Here is an 8,340-nt window from a genome sequence, read left to right on the forward strand (position 1 = left end):
CACATCATAACTTTATAAAGATAAATCAATTGTAAAACAAAATTATCAGCAAGGTTAGCATTACCTTTATTCCTTGGAAACCTTGCTATTGTTTTGATGTAATTTGGAGGCAGCCATGATCCCAGAGTGCTTGCTGCCTAGCGACCATGAAACAAAGCGTGTGATTGAGGTCGGACGCCAATTGACCAATGTCAAACGTGCTTTGATTGGACAATTACTACTCGGAAAATTGGAGGATTTTCTCGTATTTTTTAAATATGTGCAGTTTCAGGTATGATTTATATAATATTTTTACACAATATGTTAAAAACTCAGGTAGTTCTGTGATTTGGGTCACAAACTTAAACGAAAAAGCACCTCAGCCCACAGCCTAATAGAGTTATACAGCACAGAAACAGGCCCTTCGGCCCAACTTGTCTATGCTGATCAAGACGCCCCATCTACGCTAGTTCCACCGGTTCACGTTTGGCTCAAATCTAAAACTTTCATATTCATGTCATAGTCATACAGCACCCGAGGGGTACCTTATCTGTGTATATCCTATCTGTGTGCACCTCATCCGTGCCCCTCATGATTTTATACACCTATATAAGGCCACCCTCAGCCTCGTAAGCTCCAGAGAAGAAATCCCAAGCCTATCATTTCTCTCCTTATAACTCAAGCCTTCCTGTCCTGGCATCATCTCTGTAAATGTAAGACAATAAATGTGGAAATGTGGAGTGGAACTAGGTCATAAGGATGAGGAGTTGACAATAGACAATAGGTGCAGGAGTAGGCCATTTGGCCCTTCAAGCCAGCACCGCCATTCAATGTGATCATGGCTGATCATCTACAATCAGTACCCCATTCCTGCCTTCTCCCCATATCCCCTGACTCCTCTATCTTCAAGAGCCCTATCTAGCTCTCTCTTGAAAGTATCCAGAGAACCCGCCTCCACTGAGGCAAATTCCACAGACACAACTCCCTGTGTGAAAAAGTGTTTCCTGATCTCCGTTCTAAATGGCTTACCCCTTATTCTTAAACTGTGGCCCCTGGTTCTGGGCGGCCCCAACATCGGGAACATGTTTCCTGCACAACACCACATTGCAGTTAGTACTTCATTAGTACAGTTAAATTTGGCCATTCGGCCCATCAAGTCTACTCCGCCATTCTATCATGGCTGATCGATCTCTCCCACCCCATTCTCCTGCCTTCTCCCCATAATCTCTGACACCTGTACTGATCAAGTACTAACTATTTCAGAAGGTGTGACCATCATGAAAACTGGTCTTGGGCAGCCGAGACTAGTCTGGTGACAACCTTTAGACCCTGCTCTTTTCACGATTAATCATTACATCTGTCAGCTTTAGCGTCAGCAAGTGCACCACTGCAGGCAGATATCTGTACACTATAAGAGGCCACATGCAATGGTCCAGAGTCCAATATGAACTCACTCCATATCAGGCACGTAAATAATTCTGTTAAAAATTCTTAACACTGAGTAGATTCACTTTATACTGTCCAGCATTTCCAAATCTGTTTCCTGTAATATGGTGTTGTGCAGGAGATATTACACATTTGAGGCCACACTGACTATCAATCACACTAGTTCCATGTTAACCCACTTATGTATCCATTCCCTACACACTAAGAGTAATTAATAGAGTAATTAACAAACAGCCCGAACACAAAATGTCACCAATCCATGTGCTCCAGCGGTGGTGCCCGACCCACTGAGATACTTCAGCACTTTGTGTTTCTAACCTACAAACAGCAGGTCCTTGGGAGGAAATCACAGCACCTGGAACAAACCAATGCAGGGAGAACATGCAACCTCCACACAGACAGCACCTGAGGTTAGGATCGAACCCAGGTCTCTGGGTTGTGGCCTCAGTGTGGGTGTGAAGCTCCATCCAGCTGCACCACTCTGCCGCCATTGATGGTACTTAAACCCAGCCTAATCTGTCAAATCCTTAGCTGATGGCTGCACCCACACTGAAGCTACGACATCCATTGTCCAACCATGTGAGCTCACCACAACCTTTGTGGAAGATCACCCCTTTCATCATTGCATCTGCTTCCCCTACCTGACCCCGGACTCAATCCTTGACCTATTGCCACAAGCTCTCCCTTCCTGTCCTAAGTTTCCTGCTGTCCCCTGGAACTACCCACCCCAAGCAGCAGACTTTTGACTATAAATATCTCCAAAACCCTCTGAGTAACATCAGAAGGTTTGGGGCTACTGAAACATTCAACTGGGGGTCTTCAGTATGATCTTTAGTGCACTACAGAGATGATTATCTTTAGTGCACTACAGAGATGATTATCTTCTGCACCTACTTGGTCACACTGGAATTTTTGGGCTGAAGCAAGGTTTCTCTTAACATGTAACAATTTTAAATATACCCAATCTTAGTGTGATTAACGTCTTGTTTATATATTTATATCAAACTTGGTGATCTCAGTGAAAACTGCACTTTTAGCACAGCCAGCAAGATTCAGTTGGCTATTAATTATTCAGACCTTACAAGTGAATTCATTCTTCACTCATTCTTCTTCTTTCATGACATTTGATCCCTTACTGTTTACTCATGTCATTTGCTGCCCATTTTGCTTAAAGTGCGGTAGTCATCACTCTGTTTGCGTTGCTTTTCTGAAATAAAGGCACATATCAGAAAAGAGGCACAACAGCTTGAACATAGTCATAGAGAGTGGAAACAGGTCTTTCAGCCCAGTTTATCCATGCTGACTATGTTGGCATTCTGGGCTAGTCCCATTTGCCTGCATTTGGCCCGTATCCTTCAAACCCTTCCTATCCACATATCTGTCCCAATATCTTTTTGAAAGTTTGAAAGTCGTAATTGTATTTGCTTCTGTAGCTTCCTGCGACACTTATTCCAGCTACTGACTAGGGGCTGTAGAGAGGACAGCGGGTATGAGGACGTATCCAAGACCTGTCATTTGGCATCTGTAAGATTGCGGTCACTATAGCAGATCACAATGCCATCACTCTACTTGTGGTGTGGTTGGTGTGAAGTGAATGTGTGCTGTGCATTGAGGGGGAGGGGGAAGGGGAAGGGAGGGAGGGAGGGAGGGGAAGATTAGACAGTCGAGGGGAGTGGAGATATTGTGACAGCAATTGGAAATGAAAAGGTCTTGAGTGGGTAAAAGCCCACAGGGGGTGGGTGTCCAACCGCACCCGGATACGCAGGAAATGGAAGGATATGGATCACATGCAGGCAGATGAGATTAATTTAACTTGGTATCGTGTTCAGCACATTTTGGGTGAGGGGCTTGTGCCTGTGCTGCACTCTTCTAATGTTCCATGTGTAAGAGGAAGGGGAGTGTTGGAGGCACAAGAAGGGGTCATCAGTGGGAGACGAGGACTCCTTGCCAAATAAATAAGCATGGTGGTGGAGGCAAAGGAAGAAGATCTCGATTTTGCAACAAGCCTGGAGCTGGTTGAACTGTGGATGTTGGGGTACAAAGGCAAGCTCTCTGCTGTGGACTGACCACTCAGCATCAGAGAGGAGGGGGTTGGGAGATGTGGATATTGAAGACCCAGTGGGAACACGGGCAAGGTTTGGAGTCAGAGGAGGGAGAAGTGGGTAATGGAAGGGGTTTTGCGGGTGACAAGGGTGGGCGAGCTCAGAAGAAAAAGGGGAGAAGGAAGGGGTGATGTTGGTTCATGGATTGGGAGTGGGTCTTTGGTTGACTGGGAGCCCATCAGTGGTAGATTTGAGTCAAACTGAAGGGAAATTATCATATTATCCCAAGGTAGAGGCAGCATCTATGGAACGAAAGAAAAAGGCAACTTTTTGGGCCGAAGCGTTGACTATTTCCTTCGCTCCATAGATGCTGCCTCACCCGCTGAGTTTCTCCAGCATATTTGTCTACCTTCGATTTTCCAGCATCTGCAGTTTCTTCTTAAACACATTATCCCAATTTAGTTCCAGTACTGACTATTCCTTCATAGGTGAGAATGTGATCCTCCACTGCTAATGGGTAGGGAGTGTTAATATTTGTTTTGCAGCCATTAATGGATGGAGAATGGAATTCAACTGCTGTGTGCAGTGATGGCAAAAATATAATTGTAAAATATGAATTATAATTTTATTTATTGCAGACAGCACGCGCTGTTATTTAGAATATTATTAAAACACGGCCAGTAATATAATTGGTCATGTTGAAAAATAAAGTGATATTTAAGAAGCTTCATCTAAGTGAATCACTTTTCTGAACTGCCCCCGGGTGAACATATTCGAACTTTCAGATAGGGAGTTCTAATACAGTGATAGTGATGGAATATCAATATATTTACATCTAAAATAATAAAAGGCTGGGAATATTCAAAGGTCAGACAGCATCTGCAGAGAGAAACCAGAGTTCACATTTCAAATGGATAAACTTTTCAATGATAGACACAAAACTCAGTGGAACAGGCAGCATCTCTGGATAGAGGGAATGGGTGGTATTTCCGGTCGAGACCCTTCAGACTGTCAGGAGAGAAGGAGAGACAGAGATATGGAAGGGTAAGGTGTGAAAACGAGACATCAAAGGGAACGAAATTCAAGGAAAATGTAGAATGGATTATTGCTAGCTAGGGGAAGGTGACAATGAAGCATACAAAGATAACATTTAATCAGGAAGACAGTCAGACTTGTCAAACTAGAATGAGGGAGGGATGGAGAGGGAAAACACAAGTTACTTGAAGTTAGAAAAGTCAATATTCATACCACTGGGTTGTAAGCTGCCCAAATGAAATATGAGGTGCTGAACCTTCAATTTGCATTGGGCCTCACTCTGACAATGGAGGAGGCCCAGGAGGGAAAGGTCAGTTTAGGAATGGGAGGGGGAGTTAAAGCGTTTAGCAACCGGGAGATGTAGGTTTGGGCAGACTGAGCGGAAGTGTTCAGAAAAATGATCACCGAGACTGCGCTCAGTCTCACCGATCTATTGGAGTCCACACCTGGAACCACGATACAGATGGGGTGGGAGGAGGTGCAAGTGAAGTGAGGGAGGAGGTATAGGGACAGGTGTTGCATCTCCTGCGGTTGCAGGGAAAAATTCCTGGTGAGGGGTGGTTTGGATGGCAAGAGATGAGTTAACCTGGGAATTCCGGATGGAACGATCTCTATGAAAAGTGATAAGGGGTGGAGATAGGAAGATGTGGCAATTGGTGGAATCCCGTTGGGGTGGTGAAAATGTCAGAGGATTATATGTTGTATGAGTCGGCTGATACGGTGAAAGGCGAGGACTGGGGGTAGGGGGGCAAGAGCGGAACTGCAGGATACGGAAGAGACCTTGCAAGGTCTTCATCAATGATGGAAGAGGGGAACCCCCGTCCCCGAAAGAGTCAGATGTCCCAGATGTCCTGGTATGCAACAACTCATCTCAGGCGCAAATGCGGCGTAGACGTTGGAATTGGGAGTAGGCGATAGAGCCTTTGTCGCTAGCAGGGTGGGAAGATGTGGAGTCTAGAAAGCTGTGGGAGTCAGTAGGTTTATAATAGATGTCAGTCGATGGCCTATCTTTTCATGAGAACTGCCTTCTGATATTTTTTCATGATGATGTATGACTAAGTAGGGATACTTGTAGATGATTAAATGACTTTGAGAAATCAGGAGTCAGGACACTGCAAAACACCCAACTTTGAGCCCAGTATTGGAGCTGCAGTATTTATGCTGGGATGCATTTGATTATGGCAATTCCTAAAATATTTCAAGGGTAATTGGTTAGGTTTCATCTTGTAGGAAGCAGTCTTGAAAGTAATATGCTATGAAAATAATCTGTCACTGATCAGTCTAGGTCTTGACTCTGACTGCTTCACTACCTTAGTGGTAAATGGATCTGATCTTTGTACAATCATTAGCAAACATTCTGGAAAGCTCACAGTAAATGATTGTTAGGATTACACTCCTGATGGATTGGCACAGCATTTTGCTGGATCTGAGAAGGAAGGCTTGCAAAAATGCACAGGATTTGCTATCTCTAGGGCACTCTGTCATTTTTAATAGCACTCTGGGCAAAGTAGATAGCTTTGCAAAATAGATAAGCCACTATGACATGAGAAACAATGACAGTGCACTCAAGCTGAAGTTGTGCTACGAACATTGTACCCGTGTCTTTTGCAATTGCATCCTAGGCTCTGAGAATGAGAATATTCACAGCACTTTATCTTCCACTTAATTGTCCAATAATTCGTACTGAATATGTAAGACTCACAGAACTTTGCTGTAATCTGCTAGTTATGGGAGTGCCTAACTCTGTAAAAGATTGATTCCGCTACTTAGCCCGTGGATCTTGTGCTGTAATTTCATGAGGTTAGTAAAGCAAATGTATATACATTCAGTGCTGCTCCTGGCAAACTCGTCATCAAACCATCAAACAGAAAGACTATACATGATTACAACAAAGCCATCCAGTGCAGATACAGGATGAAGGGAGTATCCGGGATAAAGGGTCATATAGCATGATGGCAGTGCCACATGGAGTCCGCTCAGAATGCAGGTGGGCCAAAGACCTTCCTGTGGCCAGCTCTGCAAAAAAACACACATAAAGTGCTGCAGTAACAGCGGGCCAGGCAGCATCTCTGAAGAGCCTTCATAGAAACATAGAAATTAGGTGCAGGAGTAGGCCATTCGGCCCTTCGAGCCTGCACCGCCATTCAATATGATCATGGCTGATCATCCAACTCAGTATCCCGTACCTGCCTTCTCTCCATACCCTCTGATCCCCTTAGCCACAAGAGCCACATCTAACTCCCTCTTAAATATAGCCAATGAACTGGCCTCGACTACCCTCTGTGGCAGGGAGTTCCAGAGATTCACCACTCTCTGTGTGAAAAAAGTTCTTCTCATCTCGGTTTTAAAGGATTTCCCCCTTATCCTTAAGCTGTGACCCCTTGTCCTGGACTTCCCCAACATCGGGAGCAATCTTCCTGCATCTAGCCTGTCCAACCCCTTAAGAATTTTGTAAGTTTCTATAAGATCCCCTCTCAATCTCCTAAATTCTAGAGAGTATAAACCAAGTCTATCCAGTCTTTCTTCATAAGACAGTCCTGACATCCCAGGAATCAGTCTGGTGAACCTTCTCTGCACTCCCTCTATGGCAATAGTGTCCTTCCTCAGATTTGGAGACCAAAACTGTACGCAATACTCCAGGTGTGGTCTCACCAAGACCCTGTACAACTGCATTAGAACCTCCCTGCTCCTATACTCAAATCCTTTTGCTATGAAAGCTAACATACCATTCGCTTTCTTCACTGCCTGCTGCACCTGCATGCCCACTTTCAATGACTGGTGTACCATGACACCCAGGTCTCGCTGCATCTCCCCTTTTCCTAGTCGGCCACCATTTAGATAATAGTCTGCTTTCCTGTTTTTGCCACCAAAATGGATAACCTCACATTTATCCACATTATACTGCATCTGCCAAACATTTGCCCACTCACCCAGCCTATCCAAGTCACCTTGCAGTCTCCTAGCATCCTCCTCACAGCTAACACTGCCCCCCAGCTTCGTGTCATCCGCAAACTTGGAGATATTGCCTTCAATTCCCTCATCCAGATCATTAATATATATTGTAAATAGCTGGGGTCCCAGCACTGAGCCTTGCGGTACCCCACTAGTCACTGCCTGCCATTGTGAAAAGGACTCGTTTACTCCTACTCTTTGCTTCCTGTTTGTCAGCCAGTTCTCTATCCACATCAATACTGAACCCCCAATGCCGTGTGCTTTAAGTTTGTAAACTAATCTCTTATGTGGGACCTTGTCGAAAGCCTTCTGGAAGTCCAGATACACCACATCCACTGGTTCTCCCCTATCCACGCTACTAGTTACATCCTCGAAAAAATCTATAAGATTCGTCAGACATGATTTACCTTTTGTAAATCCATGCTGACTTTGTCCAATGATTTCACCACTTTCCAAATGTGCTGCTATCCCATCTTTAATAACTGACTCTAGCAGTTTCCCCACTACCGATGTTAGACTAACTGGTCTGTAATTCCCCGTTTTCTCTCTCCCTCCCTTCTTAAAAAGTGGGGTTACGTTTGCTACCCGCCAATCCTCAGGAACTACTCCAGAATCTAAAGAGTTTTGAAAGATTATTACTAATGCATCCACTATTTCTGGAGCTACTTCCTTAAGTACTCTGGGATGCAGCCTATCTGGCCCTGGGGATTTATCGGCCTTTAATCCATTTAATTTACCCAACACCACTTCCCGGCTAACCTGGATTTCACTCAATTCCTCCAAATCCTTTGACCCGCGGTCCCCTGCTATTTCCGGCAGATTATTTATGTCTTCCTTAGTGAAGACGGAACCAAAGTAGTTATTCAATTGGTCCGCCATATCCTTG

This window comes from Amblyraja radiata, chromosome 2 (assembly GCF_010909765.2).
Source record: "Amblyraja radiata isolate CabotCenter1 chromosome 2, sAmbRad1.1.pri, whole genome shotgun sequence".
NCBI classification, from domain to species: Eukaryota; Metazoa; Chordata; class Chondrichthyes; order Rajiformes; family Rajidae; genus Amblyraja; species Amblyraja radiata.